We start from the raw sequence: 23,659 nt of genomic DNA, 5'->3' as shown, positions 1-23,659 counted from the left end.
AAATAATTTTAAAAATTTGTTGAATGTTTTGAACAAGAAACAGTTCTTGTACTTATCAAGTCATATTTACTTGTGATAAGTCAAAGATGTTAGTATGCCTACAGTATTCCCTAAGTGTCTTCATACTGTAAAGCTCTGTCCATCTCTCAATAATTAGGCAGATTTGTCCTCAGAATTCCTCAAAGACCACATTCAACACGGTTCTAAAGGTAAATTTTACAGATATAAAATCTATGTTTACAATACACAGCATGAAAAAGCAGGTGAAGAAAACCGTTATTTTCTTCTGGAGCTGAGCACCAGTAAAAAGTACCGCATTAAATTGTTCAAAAGGGAAAGAAACTGAGCAGTCCAAAATGCTGCATGGCAAACAGCTTAGGACGAAAAATCCTGTTACTCTGGAGATGGAGAGGTAGATTTCCTGGAACCATACTCACCAGCTGAGTCCCTGCTCAGCAGTGTATTTTTGTAGTGTGTTACTACAATATAAGCAAACAATAACTGCAGATACGCAGGCTTGTTTTGTGTACTTTATTCTGGTTTGTTGGCTCTCATATCTGTAAGCTTCCCCTACAGTGCCTGGCTTTTTCTTCTTCTCAAAAAATGTGCCTTGAGTTGGCAGTTATTTTACCTTTCTCCCTCTTTACCTACTGCCTGCATTTGAAGAGCCTTTGATGTCTGTGTGCAAAAGATAAATGTTGATCTCCTGCAAACCTGGGAATAGCAGGCTTCAGTCAGTAAGATACCCTGTAGTGATCTCAACTTGGGGGAGGGAGGAGTTCTTCCAATATTAAACCAAAATTTGCTTTAAAAGAAAAAAAAATAAAGCACGCTCTTGAAATACTTTCCCCTCTAACCCCTGTCTTGTAAGTATACATGTCCATTTGGTCTTCCTTGTTCTCTAGTTGTCATGTCTTAAAACCGAAAGCTTTTTGTTTCCTACTATACACAACATCAATAACAATACCAGCACTGAGAATATTTTTTATCACTATTGTGATTCCTCTCAGCATGTACACATTAAATAACGTATGTTCTAAATGAATGGATATGAAAAGAATTTAAATTTATTATGGAAAAATGTCCTCAGAAAGAATTCTGAATATAGATTTCAATGTAAAGAAGATGTGCCAATAAAAGAACAGGTATTACTTAAAGTCTTACTCTTTCATTAGCTGTGAGAAAACTTCTCTGCAGAACTTCCTATAACAGTTAATCCTATTCCTACGCCCTATCTGTAGGTTACTTTGGAATTTGTGCAACAACAGGTAAAAGGGAAATTTTCCTTACTCCTCTGAGAAACGTCTGTGCTACACAGACAGGAAAAAAAAGCAGAAAAAAACCCTAAACATGTTTAACTCTATGTCCACCACTCTTCATCACTCTGCTTGTTTCAGCTTTTTTACTGCATAAATTGACGCAACACAAAACCTTTTCCAATGCTAGAAAAATTTCCAGAAACACACACTCTTGTGCAAATCGTTCCAGTCCATCAGAAACTGCCCCCCGAAACCTTCCTTTCTATCTACTACTATAAATACTATTAATACAAATACTCTATAGGTATAGGTTAAAAGAAATAGTTTACAATTCTTTTAATGACTCCATCTCTCTGTACCTTGCATTATAAAATGTGTTTACATATATGTACATACACATACACACTCTAAATGTTGATGGATAGTGATTCAAAGAAACAAGGAAAAATAAACAGAGAGTCTGGATTTAGTCATAAATATTTTAATTCTGAAAGTAAACATTCTAACAGTAAAGAATAATACTTTTAGTGTATGATATGGGAATACTTGTAGTATACTGAATAGGTACACATTATGCTTGTGTTCTATATTACATATATACATACAAACACATATACATGCACTAAGAATGCATGCATTATGTTTAGGATAAAGATATTGACAATAGTTGGTCAAATCCATTGTCATCCCGAAGAGTTTAATGTGAGATTGTAATAGTGAGCTGTGTTTATTTGCTTATCCTATTTTAAAGTATGTAGCAAATATGTTTATTGGTTTTCACACTGATGTAAAACACTAGATTCAGTAGAAAAGAGATTGTGTAAGAGGAAGCTGCGTGACAAGGACTCAGTTTTCCATCCCAACTGTGCTACTCTAATATCTGCCTGCTGCCAACTTCCCCTTTTTCCTTGCTTGCTCTCATATATCCGCTCCATCACTTCTTTTGTTGTACTATTGGCATCAATCTCACCTCATGGTTAGCTGACCACAGCTAATATGATCAAACTACCTCTTAGACAAGAAGAAAATAGGTTGCAGGAAGAAAGATTAAATGTCTGGACCACCTGGAAGACTTCAGAGGAGTTGTAGCGTATTAAAGATGGCGCAAATGTTCATGAAGTGGTTCTTTCCAATGAAAGAAACTTGAGGTGTAAGTTATGCCAAAAAGGCGGTCTCTGACAGAGAACTTGTCATATAAACCTCCAGCAGGTCCTCTAGGCAGGGAATACAAAGACCTGCCTAATTTAATTTTAAGGGAAATACAGAAAATGCAGTTTTAAATTAATTTTTGTCAGCGTCTTCCATATATCAATATAATTCTATTCTTAATAGCACCTCCAGACATGCTTTTGTGCCCTTCCATGTTCCCCAGTGTGTTCAGAAGGGATGTGCTCTGTTCCACACACTGGCCAGGCCAGGGGCTTAGAAAGGAAGAAACATCATCCCATCACCAGCAGAGCATCATCCCAACACACAGGAAGGCATTGAGGTAGGTCCATCTCTGTTCTCAGGGAGTTTGTCATAGTGACTCGTAATTTCTAATTAATGACCAGAAATTTCTAACATTTGGGGTAAAATTATCTGTAATCCTCATGCCTATCAGTGTTTTGATTCAGGTCCAAACCAAGCAGTATCTGAACATAAACTGATATGATCTGTGCATGAATGTTTCGGCACAAAAACCAAATTAATTTTTTAAACCTTGCATGGCCAAGTCCCCACATATGACAGCATTCTCTGTGTATTATATATGCATATATAAACACTTATACATGTAACAGATGTAATATAAATCCATAAACATACACATATATATAAATATATTTTAATTTTAAAACCCCAGTCTTATGTTCATCCTAATCAGAAAAGGATGTGATGTACCCATATATCCTTCGTGAAACGTGTCTATGTCGAGCCTTACTTTTCCTGGCACTGAACACAGCTGCCTCAAGTGTGTCTAAGCCCAACTTCAGTGATACTGTGAGTTAGTGTGGATGGACGGAAGGAGGAAACGCTGAGAGCATGCACTTGGTGTAAAGCAACACTGACAATTTTCTCAGCTGAGTCATGGCTATAAAAAGGTCTGGGAGCCATTTCACTGTAATAGCCCAAGTATTTGGTAGCATCAAGAATTAAGCAGTTTTGCAAAATGCCTGAAATCTTTGGTCAGCAGCTGCAAAGAGATTTTTGAACCTAACTAAAGCTGGACCTAAATACCAAAAGGAGTGGATTTGACCAAAACTTTTATTTAAAAAACATTTCATTTTCTAAGGTGCTGAAGACTCGCTGAAATGCTAATCATGAAAATGCTATGTCATGTCGATTACTAAGTGTATTTTTTACACTAGAAAATCTTGCCTACAATAGCAAAAATTACACTATATGTTTGGTCCCAATCTTACTCTACCTCCAGCTGCAAGAGAGAGCATTTTATGTTTTCCTGTGTTCAAAACCACCGGGAAATGTGGGGGCAAATCCAATCTTTAGGGTCATATAGTTTTATCTTCTGTATTTCTATAGCTAGAGAATTTTATATTTTCCTCCTGTGTAGAGCCCACTAACTAAATTAACTCTTCCAGAATGGCTTTTTGTCCTGACGTGAAGGTGTCATACAATGGACAATCCAATACTTCCCTTGACAGAATGTTCCAACTTCAAATTGCTTTTTACAAATGTCTCTCAGGAGGCAGCAAGACATGCTTCGATTTTAATAAATGGTACACCCTAACATAAAAATTAGGTAATAAAAGTAATTCCAGTTGGTTTGTATATGAAGTGTCACTAAAGTAAATTAAAGGACCGATGTCTTTTTGTTTGTCTATGTCAAGAAAGCTATATAAATGACAATTTATATAGGCCTGGGTTTATATAGGCCTGGGTTTACATAATGGAGAGTCCACTTTTAGATACAATCCAGTAAAATCAAAGGATCATCATAAATCTCAACTGAGTTTTTTCAGATTTCTGTGGGTTTAACTGAAAAAATCTATACAAAGGTATAAACAGCTGAATTAATGGAAGCCTTAAGAAGTATTTCACATTGAAAAGGCTGCCGACATCAGAGAAACATTAACAAAGCATCATAGGAAAGGAAGGAAACAATAAAATCCAACCTGAAAATCTAGCATATTTGTGAATTCTGAATGTTTTCTTACACTTGACAGAATGGAATGTTTTGAAAGAGGTAAAACTGTACAAAACGGGGAATTTTGGCAAGAAAAAGAAATATGATCTTGGAAGGACATACAGTAAAAATAAATCCAAGATGTTTTGACCTGCTATATAGGAATACTGATAGTGAAATACATAGCTGCTTTACATCATGGAATGTGAGATAAGGATCCCTTTCTGTATAACACAGTTTTGGGCACCTCAACACAAGAAGCTTGTCAAGAAATTGGAGGAAATTATTAAATTATTAGAAAGTTTGATTTATGAGTTACAGTATATTTAAGCAGATGCACAGTAAATATAGTGGTATGAATCTTATAACTACTACAGAACATTCATAAACCTTACAAGGCTGCTGCAGAGGAATAAAGATTGATACCTGGTTGAAAGGGGTAAACTGTGTTCATACGACTTGGATCAATGTTGTTCTCAGGGTAAGACACTCCACAGCAAGCAGAGGAGGCAGAATCGATCTTTACGCACATGAGTTATTTTTAATTGCAATTGTATACGGAATAGAAAAAAATAAAGAAAACTAGACATCAGAACAGAAAAAAATATATTAATTACCTAAGATAATTAAAAAAAAAAAACAGATATAACAACTAAAAAAAAAATCTCTACAACTTGACCAAAGGTGGCCTTCCCAGAATGAAGAGCAGGATAGTTCATTGTTCTGGTTCTGTAGTTTGAGGCATGTACTAAATCCTGTTCTCAGATTCTCTTTCCTCCAGTTTTCTCTTTTTATACCCATTCACAGTGTTCTTGCAAAGATCATGTTCCCAGCCCATTACTCTGAGTTGTTTCTTTCTGCACACTCAGGATACTATATTTCTTTCTCTCTGTAGCTAACCCTAGCTGTCACAAGCACCCTGATTTTATTCACGGACAGACAATGCTCATACTCAAAGTGCTTTTATTTGTTGTCAGATGAGTCAATGTGTTTCATCTGAAGTATTAGGTAGAAACAAAAATATGTATAAAATATTAATGATCTCACTGTTGTGTACTCATTATTTCAATATGAAAAAAATGAGGCATAAAAATCAAATATAATGAGGCCATTACAGAATAAGAATCAAGGTAATCAATTTATAATATATAACACCACTACAATGGAATTAGCTATAATTTAAACAAAGTAATCTGCTTTTGTTAGATATGCAAAATGCAAATGAGACATTTTAGTAGTGCTCCCATCTCTTTCGGGAGTCACAGCAGTGATGCTAATGAGGAGATGATAAGGTTAATAAACATTTTCTTTTATTATAGTGTTAATTTTTTAAAGCTATAAAGTTTTGGTTTGACAAATTCCTTTGCAAACTTGAAAATACCACTTCAGATAAAACTAAGATTTTACTTTCACAAACAAAAATCGAAAAGTGGTTTTACACACCTGTAAGACTTTTATTTTTCCTGAAGCATCCATGCAACAACATAATCACATTGTGGATCTGTATGTATGATAAATCAAATAACTGGAATGATGATAAGGTTTTTGAACTTTTCCTGATGCACTTATCAGTGCTTGAGAGGTAAATCACCGTAAAAATGAATGTTCAAATGTAAATTCCCACAAGCATATTTGTATCACTAATTAACTATCTGTTTGAGTTGCATTTGAGGTCCAATTTTGCCCTCTGAGAAAAAAGAATACTGTATGCTATTATCTACAGTTAGGCTTGAATGATAACACTTACAGAATCAAAGCTTCAGTAAAAATTATTGAATAAAACAACACATAAAATACATTGAAATTAGTACAAGAAAGGAAACCCAGGTTAAGAAGCCTTTGCATTCAAGCTTCTTTCTATGTTTTCTAAGACAACTAAACACTCAGCACTAACATGGCCTAAAAATAAAATAAAATAAAAATACATAACCTCTATAAATTTTAATGCTATATCCTGGAGATTCTTAAAACTTTGGGGAGACTTCTAAAAGTGTTGCACAGGCAAAACCAGCTAAAAATAATAGAAGGGTCATTTTGTCCCTGAACATATGTCAGTAAGAAAAGACAGCAGCTATGCCCTAAAGAGCCAAGAAAGCATATTTAGTCTAAATGGAGCTGCTGTTGTGCCTTTTTCAGAAATTAAGCTGTAAAGGAAATTCTATAGGCAAGTTTGATATTTCCATTCCATTTTTAAACAAAAGATATTTCAAAGGTCTTAATACACTTGGAATGAATATTCCAGCACATGAGTGCACTTCTGAACCAAAAATCTGAGGGCAAATTTTTCAAATACATATTAATTTGTTTCAGCAGGACTTCCCTTATCACCCTCAGCAGTGATAGTCATTAGGAATATTTTCAAAAGCCTTAGCTCTAAACTTCTGAAGGTCAGACTTCATTTATCAAACTACTTAATCCAGTTTCAAATCTTCATACTTTCTATGGGAAATGAAATAACATATAATATATAATAACATATATTTCTAAATATGTAATACATATTAGAATAAATAATATATCTATTAGAATAAATAATATATATATAAAACAGAGCACAATGACATCTACTGATTTCTTCAAGTCAAACTTACTGAAGATAAATTGATAGCTTACAAAGTTTGTTATATCAGCTTAAAATCTCTTAAAATGGTAGCTACCCTAAAAATCGTTAAAGTAAAATGTGGTACGAAGTATATCTGAAAGCTGATTTTAATTGCAAATATGCTTATGTCAGTTCCTAGTTGCAATAACCATCTGGAAGAATGTTGTCTGTGAAACTAACTGGTTTTAAAACAAAGTCTGCTTTCTGCTTGGATTTGGGCTTGGTAGCCAAAGGAGCAATTAAATGTTTAGATTTGGTATTACAGCTTTCTTCTTGGATCTTAAGAGGTATTTACGGTGTGTTTTAAACAAGCTTACATCCTCTTCAACAGTTCAGCTATGTTTTATTTTTAAAAAATGGATTTCAGAATGACTTGATAGCCAATTCTGGGAAATGTTCTGGAAAATTAAACCCTAGGTTTCTGGACAAAAGAAAAAAAAAAAAAAACACAAAAAAACCCCCAGAAGAATTCTCTATTTAAATTTGCCTTTTTCCTTTGAAGCTCTTCATACCTTATTTCAAGGCCACCGAAGGTACTGCTTTGCATCCACTGGTGGAACTTCATACACAAAGTCACCAACCACAATTCAGTCAAGGCTTCTGTGGACTGATGCTGATAACTTTATTCTGTGCCTTTTTGGCCTCCAGGTTACACTACTGAAAAGCTTTGGTTTATTACTTCTTTCATAAAATGCTGTCTGTTCTCACTAACACCAAAAAAGCTGTTGAAAGCATTTTAAGCCACACTAAGCAGCCTCAGTTTAATCTGATAGTCTACAGGGAGTTAGACCAATACTTATTGTCAAACATTTATTAAATTGTATAATTGCAATAGCTTCCAGCATACTCTGGAACAGGTATTTATATGACTTGCTGACCCCAGATTTGGCTATTCACAGGTAAAGATTTTTCAGTTCTATACTACAAAGCAGTATTGTGCATCTACTATTAATTTGTGTCTCTCTTCCATACTAGTTTGAAATTCATTCAGAGACAGCGTTCAATGCTGGTTCAATAAACTTGAAAAAAAGGAAAACAAAAATTCTTTCTGTTTTTTCCTTGTGTTAACCCTAGTTGACCCTAGTTCACACTGGCAGAGTGATTTTGTCCATGGCATTTCTTCACAACATGGAAAGAGTATGAGTTTGCACAAAAGGTATTATAGAAGCTTGGTTAGCGTTCTGCTGTCAGAAGAGCACATTCACTCTAGATTGCCAGTGCAATCACTCAGATGAATGAATTCCTTGAACTTCGCTTAGCACAGTGTCTGTAACAGCCCCATTACTAAAGCACCACATAACACAGCACCCATCTATTGGGGTGGTCACAGAACAAATAAGCACAATGCAAATGAATACTGATGGTCTAGGCACTTCACATGAGACATAAGACTGTCAGACAGTAGTGATTTAAGAGAAATCTTAACTAAACTCATCTTTTCCTTCACCTTTTCTTTCACTGTCTTTTAACAGAAAGCATTCAAGCTTCTGAAAGAACACTGCTTGACAAGAAAAGACTGAACAACTAGACACTTGAGCTTGTATTTACCACAAAACAGCAACAAAAAAAGAAGGAAAAAGAAAAACAAACCCCCTATCTCTCTCTATAAAGGTCTGTCTCCTAAAACAGCCTATAAGGTCACTAGTAAGGCAGCATAAAACCGGTTACCATTGACTTACTCCTAAAGGTCCAATGTAAAGAACTTCAATGATATAATCTGTTGACTTTTATACTTCTTAAATTAAAAAAATATACAAAGATGCATGTCAAACATTCAGCAACACTTCTCATTCTGGATCTGATTAAAAGGAAGTAACATCTATTGAGAAATGAAATATTCCTCAGCTTTATTAAAACCAAACATTTCAGCAAGCTGTAGCCTAGATATTACATGGAAACCTATAACATTCCAGTAACATGTAATTTTTGTGACTAATCCAATAATGAGACGGCACAGTCAAACAGGATCTTGGAAATAACCAAAAAAGGGAAAATATGTTCAAAGACAGCAGATCTATATTTTTAAAATAACAGTTACAAAGCTGGATACATTCAAACAATAATAATTTATCATAAGAAAACAGAGCAAGGGGTTTAGGAGTGAGATCTCAGTCTAGATTTAGAATGTAGTAGAACATAGTTCAAGAATAAAAATTAGTTTCTTATCTAAATAAAAATCACCAGAGATAAAGATTAAGACATTCAACTTAAGGAATAGATCTGAAAAAAGATGAACACTGAAGAAAACCTCTGGATTATTTTGACTAAGAAGGACTATTTCATAATTTTAAAATCAATATGTTCTTTTACAACTTGATTTAAAAATACTTTTGAAAAAGATGTCAATATTTTGATAAAATTGACCTAGACACTTCTTTTATGCACTTTAAACATTTTTGATACTCTATTAATGATCGCATATTTCTCTCTGACACATTGAAAAATATCACCATCTATATGGGTGAATTATCAGCAACAAGTTCAGCCTCATTTGGTGGGCATCTGACACAAAACTACTCAAGATTGCCATGATTTCTGTTTTATTGAAAGTACCAAATGCTGCCTCCATTAATGACTGTTAAGTCAATTGACCACAGAAGACTCAGCAGCTGGTAGCTGAGTCATGCACGTCGTGGAGCTCCTGTAGTTTCTCTGGAAGGTGTATAATGTATGATCTATTGAAAGAAAAATGAAATAACATATGTGTTATGAACACTAATGATAAATTTGAAGCAATAGAATTATTTAGTCTTACCTTTTCACAGATTTCCAATGGAAGAACATTTCACTGTCTACATCCGTCTAGCCTTGCTTCTCCCCATTCTACATGGACACAGACACAAAAATGCTCATTACAGCTAAAATGGTGATCACTGAAAGCATTGCTTTACCCTGAATGTAGCTACATCAGTCAGTACGTGACACTTTAAGTTACACAGTATGCTGACACCTCTATTGCTGCGATTAATTTTGTTTGACACTCTAGGCAAAAACCTTTCATTTTATTGCAACCATTTTATTTTTCTTACTGTTACAGAAAAGCAGCTCTCCATTTGCTTCATTCTGCTTCATTTTTCCAGGGCAGGGGTCTGTAGCTAAAACCTTAAAGTGAAGTGTTTTGGCGGATTCTCTTTCCTCACGTCCACCAAACTTTTCTTGTCTTATATCACCTTTCATTTCTGCTCATATTTTGTCACAGATGTCCCTTCAGAGTTTGAAGTGAATGAATAGTTTCATTTGGGCTAGAATATTTTTTCAAGAGAATTCTAATGACACAAACTAAAAGGAAAAATATAAGTTTATGCAAAATGAAAGTTCTGATGCTAAACGTCTTGTTGAGCAACATTGACTGCATGTATAATCAAGATTTTGATAACTGTCTCCCCTCTATATGGTTGTTTAAGTTCAAAAAATATTGTTCAGCTAAATGCCCAACAAAAAAAAGAGGTTTCTACTATATTTTATCCTTGTCTTTTCACAGAAATTATTCTTACTTACAGTCATGAGAGTTCAGGCTCTTCAAGTTTACAAAGCAAGAGGAGGACCTGAAAGAAAAGAAATCACTGCCTAAAACAGCCTCCTGTTTGGCAGAAGGTATCCTCACATTAGATGTGCATACCATCTCTGTAGAACCTTGTCATATTGCTTTTGTTTAGTAAAAGCTCCACAGGTTTGCATAACAGGTGTCTGAAAAATACATAGTACCTTCTCTGCAGAACTTACAGTCTAAAATACGTATGGAGAAGATAAGGCATTTGGAGAAACTTTAAAGAAAGAATAATTTGGAGTATCTCATAATTTAAATTTTGGCTTCATAGTATCATGGGATTGCTAGAATTAATGACAACAGAGACAAAGCACAACATTCATGGATGGGGGTTCAATGCACAACCTGATAATAATGTAGAAGAAAGGCATAGAAACCAGTGTATAAAAGATAACTTAAAAAATAGGAAGTTTTTCTCTACAGAAAACATATGGGTTGTTCCTACCATTTCCCACAATTTTTTTCTAGTATTTTTGGCTTTTTTGTTTTGTTTTGTTTTATAAAACCAAAGGTTTGTACAAAACCAACGGTTTCTAACCGAGACTGGAATGTTACATGCCTTCTAAGAACACATAAACCCAAAATGTCACTATCTTGCAAAGCAATAAGGAGGAAAAATTCACAATATTTTCAAGAATTTGTACATGACCTCACAGCTAACAAAATATTTTATAAAAGAGGGTGTTTTCTATTGAAAAATTATTTTAGTAAAAGCAGTGGATTCTGTATTATCCACTCCATATTTTTGATCTACCTTTTTTCTTGTCTGTTGTTGAAGGGACTATCGGTAAAGATTTTTGTGGGATGTTTTTTTCCTTCCCCCACCCCCGGCAATTACTAAACCTTAAGATTTCATTGAACTGTTTTGCTAAAAAGTTGGAACATTATCATTAAAATTGGCTCTACTTGGAAATCTCAAAGCATATATTTCAGTGAATGTGAAATTTCCTGAGCTAAATTTGGCTTGGCTATACCTAAGTGATCTTGTAAGCCTGCAGACTATACAGTTCTTTAAAATGTGAGCTATAAATAAATTAAACCCCTTCTAGATATTTTTGTTGAAAAGATTTCTGCATATATCACATATGGACTTATTGTTTCATTTCTGAAGTCCTGTCCTCTTTCCACATTTAAAATGACGGCAAATTTTCCTTTTTCATTTTTGTCTCCATCTTCTCTATTATTCTAAATTAATCTATTTTTTGTTTGCTTGTTTATGGTGTCTTTGTTGTCTCCTTTTAGAGAGAAACTGTATGTTTTATATTTCTTCTAACATTTTTATTTTTTAAATCATTCTTATGAGGGCTTTTTTTTTTTTTTCCACTTCAGGCTAATATTTGCAATATGCTAAACAACATATATCCATCTGGAAAGAGACTGCCAAAGTAAACCATATGGTGTTCATTAATGTGAACTGATGGAAGGTGCCATGTTTTTATGCTATACCAAGAAGTTATATACATACATATTCCCTTAAAGAAAGTCACTATGTCAATAACCTAATAAGTTAAGCTTACAAAAAAATTTAGTCCAAATATTCACGGAGTGGTTTACAATCTTTACACCTCACATAAAGAAGTATTCTCTGTAGATATAATACTGTCTACCATAAGTAAGATCTATTTTCTAGGATGACAAGTGTTCATATTCCATAAGCTACTGGAAGTACAACCCAGAAAAACCACAGAACTCTAACAACAAATAAATGATTATAAGGGAGAGAAACTGTTACTTGATTTTAAAGGAACTAATAGATTAAACACGTGTTTCATCTATTCACTGGACCAGGACCTGTTGTGTTCAGCACTAAAGAAAATTTGTCTTGCAAGACATTTTGTGCTTACACAGGTTTCCATCACAGCTGAACTACATCACAGCCCCAAGCGGTGCCACTGAAAGTTCAGACTGGTCCTATTTTAAATTCCATCTCGCCTTCTTTAAGCATCTGTTTACTTCCGTATTCTCTGCATTTCTCACAGTTGTAGCAGCTGTTTTTTCTCTCAGCTCTGTAACATCTATTGCTTATCTTACATTAATTTAAAGGAATACATGTCTGTGGTCTTCCCCTCTTTTTTTTAAAAAAATTGTTTTTTCTTTCTCCAGAGCAAGAAAATGAATGAATATTCCAGAAAAAAATTAGTCTGAAGTAAATTAATCTGAAATATCAGAAGTTCAGAGAATGAATGCTTAAAAATGTCATACCATGAAAATTGCAGAAGAAAATTATGTAGAAACAATAATTATATATGTGAATGCAGAAATATGTAAAAAACATATATACTAGAAACATATATTTTGTATAAATACTTGAATGGATTAAAATTTTTTCTTATGTTTTAAATTAGAAATATGTTTTTTTTTCATTATATTGCACTAATCTTGTCCTTTATTTCTCTTCTGAAAGCATAATCTCTCATTTGTAACATTGGATTTGCAACTGTGCAAGCGCTCAAGGCCTGAAGGGAGAAGGAACACTTCTTTAGGTGAAAAAAGCAGAAGGATGAAAGGAACTCTGGGAGAAATGGGAATAATAGTCCCAGAGAATAAATTAAATAGTTGAAAATTAGAAACAGCAGCAGTACAGATATGCTTCTAATTAGAGGACTCATTGGAGTTCGCAATCAGAAGACAGCACCTCTTTCTCTTTAAAAGAGATTTTGCTGTACCTTGTGTTACTATTTGAGAATGCAAATTAGTACTAAAAGTCTGTATAAAAACTGTTATGACTAAGTCTGACTAGCCCTTCCACCAGATGAAGAACAGTTACTAACAAATCACAGAATCCCACAATCCCAGGCTGGAAGGGACATCAGGGATCATCTAGTCCAACCTCTCTAGGAAGAGCACAGTCTAGACAAGATGGCCCAGCTCCCTGTCCAGGCGAATTTTGAACGTGTCCAACGTGGCCGAGTCAACCACTTCCCTGGGGAGATTATTCCAATGGTTGACTGTCCTCACTATGAAAAATTTTACTTTCTTTACTCTGTTACTTTCCTGCTCACATAGGTGGGCAGATCAGCCTTGGAAGCACAACCTGCCTTGCACCTACCTCGTGCCTCAGGACAGTGACCTACTGTGTTTGCTCAGAACAGAAAGGAATTGCAGCAGCAATTATTTCCCTCCTTGGAAGATGGAAGGCACAAGTGGAAGCCTGGGAGATGCTGCTTCCCTGACCCAACACAAATATACACTGCACATAGGTAAATTTAAATCTATCTCAAAACATTATATATATTTATATACGTATATTAGGGGTAGGAGAGAAATAAATGTTAACCATTAAAGTGCTCTAAAGAAGACGCTAATTCCAGCATGAAGACATCTAAATACCTGAGTGAAGTACTCATGTTGCCTGCATTAGGACCCTCTGCTTCCAGTATTGTAAATGCAAAGAGGTAAAGACTGTTTTCGAGCACATCCTACTGTATTAAAAATTTAACTTTAAATGCTTCAGGTGCATTTTACGCAGAATAAAGTCTCTGGTCCTTGTGCCCTAGATGTAAACATCACCTACAGGTAGATTTACTTCAATCTGGTTAAAAACTAAACCCCTGTCATTTCTTTTGAGATCAGCATAGGTATCAGAAATGAAAGTTTAAAACAAAACATGGGCTTTGCTCTATGTTCAGATTATATCTTTTTTAAGAATCTGAAGAAACCCATCCAGATTCTGAACCTGGCCAACTACTTAAAAAAAGAATAGCATTTTATAATCCTCTTTAACCACCTTAATCATCTGATGCCAATCTTAGGAAATTTATTTGTTTTCTTTTTATGCATAAATTTAAAAATTGTCATAACCAGCTGTATGGTTACAAGTAATGTACTAATGCTGGTTTTACTATTGTTTTCCCTTAATGTACACCAGATTGATTCACTTCAGCTGAACTTCATAACCCTTACATTTTTATGTTGTGTGCAATAAAGACAATGTGTTGTTCCAGCAAGCATCTTTCTAAACAAAGCAGCTTGGGAGCAACACCAAAAACCAAAATGTGGAAAAATTGAAAGGGATACAGAATGATGTGTTTACCCTTGGTAAACAGCTTTTGAATTAGAAAAGTCTGGATTAAGAGGGAAAAAAGAAATACTTCCTGCCTCTGTGATTGATGTTTACAGACTCATAAAACATTTTACTGTAAACCATGTGCCTAGGGGAATTTGAGAGATTTGCCAATTTTCTACACCAGATCTGCATCTATTGAGGAATAGCATGCTTCTTCAGCTTCTTTTGTGTAGCATATTACACAAACTTATCTCAAAGCACTTCACAAGACAGTCCAACAAATAAGTAGATATAAAAGGAAAGCATCACAGTGAATAGATATTGAAGAAGGTTAAAGGGAGAAGTTTTCAAAGGAACTCTAAAGCTGACAGCTGTTAGTTTCATGTGTTCTATTATATAACTCTGATTTTACAAAGGGGAACTACATTTTTGTTTTGAAATTATATTTCATATAAAGAAAAGTGTAGAAATATTTATGGACTGATTCTCTTTGAAGGTATGGCTAAAGGTAATTTAATTTAATATGTATGCAGCTCCACCATTAACACAAATAACACCATTACTAACAAGAGCTGGCAGTAGCAATCAGGTTTGCACAGTTTTTTCGTTTTGTTTGTAGATTTTATTCAATATAATATCAGGAAACAGCTTTGTGGGCTCAGTGTTTATTATTTTGTGCATTCTACTTGAAGTGGGAACTGCAAGTACTTGACAATGGATTGATATATTGTCTACGAGTCTCAGGGTAACTCTATAGCCTTTGCTAAATGCTAAATTATAGCTCTTCCCACTTCTAATCCTCCCAACATGTATCCCCTGAAGTAAAAAACAAGTTAAAGTAAATAAATAGAATAGCAATCCTCAATGTAACATACCGGGTCAACTATTTGTGTTTGATTTCTTCTTTTTATGAGTCTGCAAGTCCTTTTTACATATGGTCCAGTAGTTCTATAATGATTCTTATTTCTACTGCCCTAAAATCTGACTGATTTCCCTTTCCTGCAGTGCACAACTGCCATCAGTTTTATATAAAATATCCTCAGCAGAGTAAAAACTGTGCATACGTAGAAGTCTTTCAGAGTTTACTGTCTTAGCCACTTCCAATGGACTACAGTAAAAGTGGCAAAATAACACATCCCAGAAACAGGAGGACACCCCTCTGCCATATTTAACATGGTCCAAACAGAGACATATTTTCATAAACAGAAAGTCTTCTTTACATTTCCAAGGAAGGCCTTCTTCATGGCAAATACTCTCCCTTTGTAATGTATGCTTTCTTTATCTATGTAATGATTTATCCTTTCCCAGTAGAAACAGAAGATTACCCTTATTTTTTGTGTAGTGGAACATCATTATGTCTTTCTTCAGGACCTTTTGTAATCTAGGAACACCTAGCTCTTTCAGCTGTGTATACAACATAATGCTTTCTAAAACCCTTAGATTTCTGTTTTGTTCTGTTCTGGATGCTTTCCACCTTTTTGGTTTGTTTGTCCATTTGTTTGCTTGTTTCTTAATGTCTTCTAAACAAAACTGGACACAGTAGTCCAGGCCAAAGCCTCACCAGTGCCAGGTACAAAGCAACTTTTAGGCAGACATACAGTATGCAATAATGTAGGGGGAGGAAAGAAGGCATAAAACCCAGATTGTTTAGAAAAAGAAGCAGATTTAAAGCAACAGATATGATTCAATAACATTAGACTGTGTTTCCAGAAATGAAGAATTTTGTCAACCTTTTTTTTTTTTTTAAAGGAAATATTAAGCATTTGAAATGTGAACAGAATTTTATATTGTTGGAGATGATAGGGCTGAGTTTTAAAAAAGCTAGGGTAGAAATTTAAAATTTAATTTAGAGAATCTGTTACAGAATCCTCATATTAGATCTAGGAAAAGATGTACTTAATTTCCCTATCCAATATTGGAAGCAGTGGGAAAAGGGAAAAAAAACAAAACACAAAAACCTGAAGTCAGCACAGCCCCCGAATTCCTAGTCAGAGGGCTAAAAAAATAAAATGGTTTTCCAGAATGGGAAACCTGCACATAATTATTAAAAAAAAAACCCAACAAAACAAACAAACAAAAAAACCACAACTGGCAGTATGCAAATAGAACATTTGTATAGATGCAGTTTTTGTTTGGTTAGACTCAGATCTTCCTCAGTACATCAAAGACAGTGGAAAGAAAGAGGTCAGGAGTTATTCCATGCACCTGGATCACTTTTGATATCTCTAGGAGCAACCGTAAAATTAATACATCTGTTCATGGTAGTGTTTTAATGTCACAGTACTCCTTCAGTCCCCCCAGAACTTGCCACTGTTTCCTCAGGAAGGAAATGCCACATTGTGCATCACTCAGTATGTGTACATTTTGGGAAGGAAACAAAGAAAGCGAAGAAGGAACAGCAGCAACAAAATACGGGTATGTTGATAGGTATGCATGGATTTTTTTTTATAGTATATTGTGAAAACATCATCTAAGTTTTGACATGCTCCAAACCTGCACCTGCCTCAGGCAAACAAAAAGGCAATGGCTTATAAGGGAAATATCCTGTCAAATTATTTTTATTAAAGTACAGTCTTCTAGTGGAAGTGGTGACTGTCCCATCATTTGAGATATTTTGAACAAGACTTAATAAAATTTTAGAGGCTTGGTTACAAAACTAATCTTGACTACAGATCATGGACTAAAATACTTAACAAGTCTTTTCTTATACCTGGACTCCAAGATTTAATGCTGCTGGTACATCTTCAAAGGCCACATGCATTAATTTTCTGTGGCATATGCAGGGAAAGTTTTGTGTCCAGGTAATCTTATTTCAAAACATATAAAACCTAGTAATACTTATTCAGCTTACTTTATTGCAAATGCCATGGATGTTATATTGAAATCACATGGATCAGATAAGAATATTAGAAACTATTTTTCAGACATAAATATACATGTGTAATGCTAAATGTTGGATAACACATTTAACATTAGTCCATGAGCTGCATGTTTTATATAAACATAAGGTATTTACAGTATATGTTATCTGTATATTTGTATACGCTACACATTTTGTAATTTGATATAGACAGCATCTTCATCCAGAAGTTAAAAACGTTAAAAAAGAAAACGTATGTAAAGAACAGATTCCACCTATAAGATATTATTAAATAGGATTTGGCAAGGGAGTACACATAATTAAAAAAAATGGCTACCATGCACACTACCATCATCGCTTAAGTAGATGCACACTATGTGGCTAAAATGATTAGGGCAAAATCAAGTTATCTGCTGTAGGAGTGAGAGAACATCTCCTCTGAACAGTTTCATCAGCACAAGTCTTATTGACTTCTTACAAAAGCATCCACCTTACCCCATTTTTATTTCCTAATTTCCATACTGCACACAAAAAGCCTACTTACTCAGAACAGGGTGAGCCTTGCTTTATAAATATATAAAATATTTAAATCAAAGAAGGTTGAAATCTAAAGCTGTACTTCAATATCCTGTATTCTTTCTTCTAGAATAATTACACAAGAGCTAAGGATTGCTCATTTTTTAAGGTAGTATGAGTAAGACACTTCCATTTGTGCTTTTAACCTACCATCATAGCATCTTTGAAAGTTTAAGACCTGCATATTTGTCATGAGTGGTGGGGGTTTTGGGGTTTTGTTTTATTTTTTCTGTGGCTGTGATACAACTTTCCCATGAAACTAAAATTCACCTCTGTGTGAACAGCTGATACAAAGCTATTAGGTCATCCCTTAAACTCTCAAAACAGGGGTTATTATTAGGGACAGAAGGAATTTGTGTTAGTTTGTTATTACATTTTATCCAGTGTGATGTACTTCTAAGTGTTATATTGTAGAATTTTACAAAGACCATAAATTCAATTAATATTGGGATGAGAAACATAGGGTAAATTGGATGCACTAGAAAGCTATTTGGCAGTCCCTGCCTAACTCACTAGTTTCAACAAGGATTTTTGCAAAGCAGTAATCTTAAAAAGAGAAAGCTAATTTACTTTTAGAAACACAGGATCCTCTCACCGAGAGAAAACAGCTTTCTCCCTGCTAGTATTCTCACACTGTTACTTTATGCACACTAGTTGCCTGAGATGCCTACAGGCAACTCCTACAACTCTCTGATAATAATTCAAATCACCTCAGATAAAGAATTCCCTGTCCTGGACTTGCTTTAGAACTATGTATGTTTAGTTTCTTCCTTCCTTCCCGTTTGATCATTTTTATTTCCATCATTCTGTTTTGTATAAGTGTTTCTGGTAAAGTAAAAGGTTATGTCATGCTCTCCAAACCACTGTCATTCACATGTGTATTGAAACCTTCAGAGAAAACTTACCAGCTTTTTAAAGCATAACTACCAAAACTCTATTAAATATTTAAATACGGTATAATCATATAATATTTTACATATAGGTCATATAATACATACTTTATCAATATCTTATTTAAAAGACTTGACTGGCACAGAAGTAGTAGTACTCAGCAGTCAATAGTTCCTGACCAGCCCTGAAGCTATTCTAAAAATCGGTGCTTTTATAGGTGACCAATGACTGCTTATACGTGAGCTGTAACTCAAGCATGTAGGAGAGCTAGATGTATAGAACTAGCAACTACATGAACCCCTTAAAGAAACTGAGTAGTGAGTCTAGCAAAGTAGTCATGAGCAGAGCAAAGAAACTAGGCTTTGTCAGACAAATCAAGAGTTAGGGCTATTAGCATGTATTTGCTGGTAAATTTAGAAATCTCTAAATTCATACTGTGACTACGAAATGACATAACATCTACATTGTGTTAGCATGAATTCTTGACACATCTGGTTTGTCTATAGTGCAAGACACTCCAGAAATCTGGCTAAGACATAGGAAGGACTGTCACCCTAGCAGCAAGTCTTTTTTCCAGTCTGTATGAGGATCTGCAGTCTTTCAGTTACATTGTTTCCAAAGTGTAGGTAGAATAATTGCTTCCTAAGGATTGAACTGAAAAGAATTAGAAGAGCTGGTCACAATACTGAGACTAGGCACAAACCTCCTAGTTTATAGCTCAGTCCAGTAACTCCTCCAACCATATGAAATCTGTACTACCTTACATTCATTCTGGGATTTCTCTTCTCCCTAGACAAGCCAAGAAACAATAGCAAATATAATAAATACTTTTCAATGTTTTTTTTTCTAAGAAGAGCTTGACATAGCTCAGAACTGAGAACATTCCTTTTTCATCTGCTTGTTTAATGAACTATGATATTGTCACTTAACTTTGAAGTACTTTTTAAATACTGATATTGTTGAAAAGAAAAGCCTCTATTTCTTTTCATATTGTTTAAACTTTTGTGTTAGATAAGTGCTATGTTTTCATAAAGTAAAGAAGAACACATCTACTCAGGTTATTTAGGAAGGGACCTGCCATCTGAGCCCTAGTCCAACCTCCCGCTCAGAGCAGAGCTAACCTCAAAGTCAGACAAGGTTGCACAAAGTCCTGTCCATTTAAGTTCCGAAAATGTCCAGGAACAAAGATTTCACTATGTCTCTGGGAAACATGCCTCAGTGCTTAACCACTTTATATGCAATTCCCCCATGTGTAGGTTCACTTTGTGAACCCTGTCCCCTCTCCTTTTGTGATACACCTCAAAGAAGATTTTAGCTCTTCTTCTCCACAACTTTCTGATTAACTGTCTTACACAGCACAAGACTGAAATTAGGTTCCACCTTCCCTCAGCCTTCTCTTCTGACAAAAAATACAATAAACTAAGTTTCCTCAGTTTCTCCCCATATATCATGTACTTTAACTCATTGACCACGTTATTTTCCCTCCACTGGACTTTGGCCAGTTGGTCAATCTCTTTCATACTGGGGGAACCCAAAACTGGTCACAGTGCTCTGGATATGAATGCCTTATGAAGGAACCACTTCCATCAGCTATGCTTTAGATAATGCAGTCCTGCAGTTAGCCTTGATTGCTATGAGCGTTCTAAACAACGTTTTTAAAAAAAAAAAACACTTAAGGTAAAAGTGAAAAGATGATAATTTTGAAGTTTTTCCCAAGATCTCATTTCCCAGCAAATTTTGGAGGCTTGTTCTTGGGGTTCTCTTTCGACATAAAATCATGTGAAAAGGGTGGAAGATGTCTTTGAAACAAACAAACAGTAATAATAATTCCCACTGAGTACTACTTCATAATTCTTTTTATAAAAGCAAGCCTGCTGCAGCAACTTTTCTCAGCTAGAAGGTTAGCCAGTCTTAATTCCCACTGAGGGGACAGTAACCTAGTGAAATAATTAAGCTTATATCAGTAGTGGCACAAAAAATATTTTTGCATGTTCCTGGTTAACTTCCATGCCCTAATTTGATATTGGACAAAATTGCATCTTCTCAGAATTTTCTAAAAGATTGGTCCCTTCTCTCCTTCCGCCCATCAGTTACTATGGATAAATAGGGGATTACAAGTTAGGCAGCTTATTAAGGCTCTCACTAATCCTATGGGTTTTCAAAAAGCTTGGGGGTTAGCTATAATTGGGTTTGTGTTGAACTTGACCAGAACATTACACCAGAGGGGCTGTACTGCTTCCAAGGCTGGAAAAGAGACACTTAGATTAGCTGCCTTTATTTATAAACAAAGCAACAAGCAGCAAGGACAAAAAGATCTATTTTCCCCTTTGTAAGAAATTAATCTAAAAGCATGTTTGGTGCTGTTCCACTCATTTCAATAGTCTCAGTAGGGATGAATTCAAAAAAATACCTCTGTCTCAGAGGAAAAAATCATTCCTGAACATTGTCTTTTCTATGTGTCGTTTTATTAGCACATGATCTTTATGTGAAATAAACTTCAAGAGCCAAAAAAGGAATAGCTATCAGAAAGCAGTGAGGAGAAAAAGGAAAAGAAAAAAAAACGTTTTGCAAAGCAGTCTCATTTCTTTCACAAGTAATTCTTTTTTCTGTGTAGTAAACTTCTTGGGTAAACATTTGTTCACAGTCAACACATTTACAAATTTAAAGCAAAATAGAGTCTGCTACATATACCACCAAATCCCATACCATCATGATAGCCATCCAACCCAGTAACGTCACACTTTGTTTGAGGTAGAAGCTGATATCAGGTGGATAAATGCCACTCACCAAATGCCCAGAACAGATACTACAGAAAAGTAATCAAATAGTAAGACACTGCTTGATGTCTCAGGGGGACAAATACTAACCCTTTCAAAGAGGATTTGGCCACTGAGCAAGAATTTATCTTCTAGTTTTCTCTTTTCATCAAGACAAATGAGGTGGAATAAAATATGGATTTATTGATTCTGAGGACTGGAAATAGTAAAACTTGTTCTTTTTTTCAGTAAATTAAACAGAAATTACTCGGAAGATCTACTATGTATGTAGCCCATTTCTTTTGGTGACTTTTCAAACTATTAATGAATGTTTTGGAATGAAATACTTCTGATTAGCCAGGAGAAAAAGTTATTTAAATAAAAACATAGTACTGGTTTTCATTTAACACTTTCCTGGTTTCCACTCCCCTATTTATACAGGTATGAATTAAATCAAATAGATGGGTTCCAAAGAAAGAGAGAGAGAGAGACCGTTAAAGCAAAAGGCCTTCTGAGCAAGCAGGAATAGCATACAACAGTTCTCTGAGTAATCAGCGGTAAGGGAAGAGATTGGCCACCAAGGAAAACAGGAAGAGGTTGTTAACAGTTTTCACAAAGATTTTTGCCTGTTTGGGAGGGGTGCCTGTTTTTACTTTCAGACAGTTTCCTTTCTCTATTTCCCGATCTTTCTAGGAATGGGAATGTAAACGGAGAGATGTCAGTGCAAGGAACTTTTCTGAAGACCATGATTTTGCACTGCTTACCAAGGAAAATGCTGCAATTCAATACAATGCAGCAATGCAAGAGATGAGACACTGGGAAATGAAGAGTGTGAGAAAAAACACTTTAGAGGTGTCCCTTTGGACGATTATTCTGAAATGAGTCTATGTCCCTTTTATTGACATATTTCTAGAAAATCACTGTATGGCAGGTCATACAATTCTAGTATAGACGTTTTCATGTTTATGAATGTATGCGTCCACAAAATCACAGAAACACAATATATTCTGACTGACAGGAAAGGAATTTCCCATCTTTTAAGCTTGCCTTTCCTGCTCTACGTATATAAAAACTCAGACTGAAGCAAAGAGCTTTGGAACATAAACATATTGACAATCAAAGCCTAAATAATAAAATTTATTATGCATTTGCTCATTATTAGAAATAGTGCTTTCCAGGACATTTACTGACTAGTATGTGCAAGCATAATCCCCTAAAAATTCTTCAAGGTTAGCTATATGACAAAGGCAAGGGTGGACATTATTAGTTTTATTTTATTCCTGCAAACAAATAGTGGTTTGTTGAGGAAAAAAAATTAAAAAGCAGCCCGTTATTCAGTACTTAGTTTGTTGCTCTGCTCTGTTGGGGTGTTCTTATGCTATCATGATAGCCTATGGTTCTTAATATCTTCTATAAAAGTAATTTCAATCTGAAGAAATTAAAAGTAAGCAGCAAGTGAGAACCTGGTGGCAGAGATGTGCATATTCTTTTATCTACTAGGCATGGGTAGGTTCTATGTATAAGTTTTTCTTCAATATAACCAGCCTCATAGGGACCATTGGGACCCTGCTGAATGCAGTGATCACAAAGGGCACGTATGATCTCTGAACAGTTTGATGTTATGACATTCAAGTCTAATTTATTTCATTTGCATTATGATGGAGGGAATACCAGGGAACCATGGTAACTTTAAAGTAATTTAAATTCCTTAGAAGACCTCATTTTAGCTACAGCTAACTAAATTAAGAAAGATTTATTTAGCAAACTGCAGATATTACTTAGGGCTTCACATTTGCCATTGCAATAAATTATATGGTTAAGCAAAAACTATAAAAGGCCACTTTTTGTTGTCATTTATTTTTACAGTGCTAAACGTAAATGTTGGCACAGATTATGTATATAGGACATATTCAAATGGGCCATAATTGTTAATAAATCGGTTAATAAATAAATAAACCTTTTAAATTATTTGGTCTTCAATGCTTAGATACATTCACGCAAATAGAGATCATCAGTGACAGGTCAGAACTGGTCTGCA

This window comes from Phalacrocorax carbo, chromosome 4 (assembly GCF_963921805.1).
Source record: "Phalacrocorax carbo chromosome 4, bPhaCar2.1, whole genome shotgun sequence".
NCBI lineage: Eukaryota > Metazoa > Chordata > Aves > Suliformes > Phalacrocoracidae > Phalacrocorax > Phalacrocorax carbo.
The sequence above is the reverse complement of the archived record's forward strand: the minus strand, read 5'-3'. Positions refer to the sequence as shown.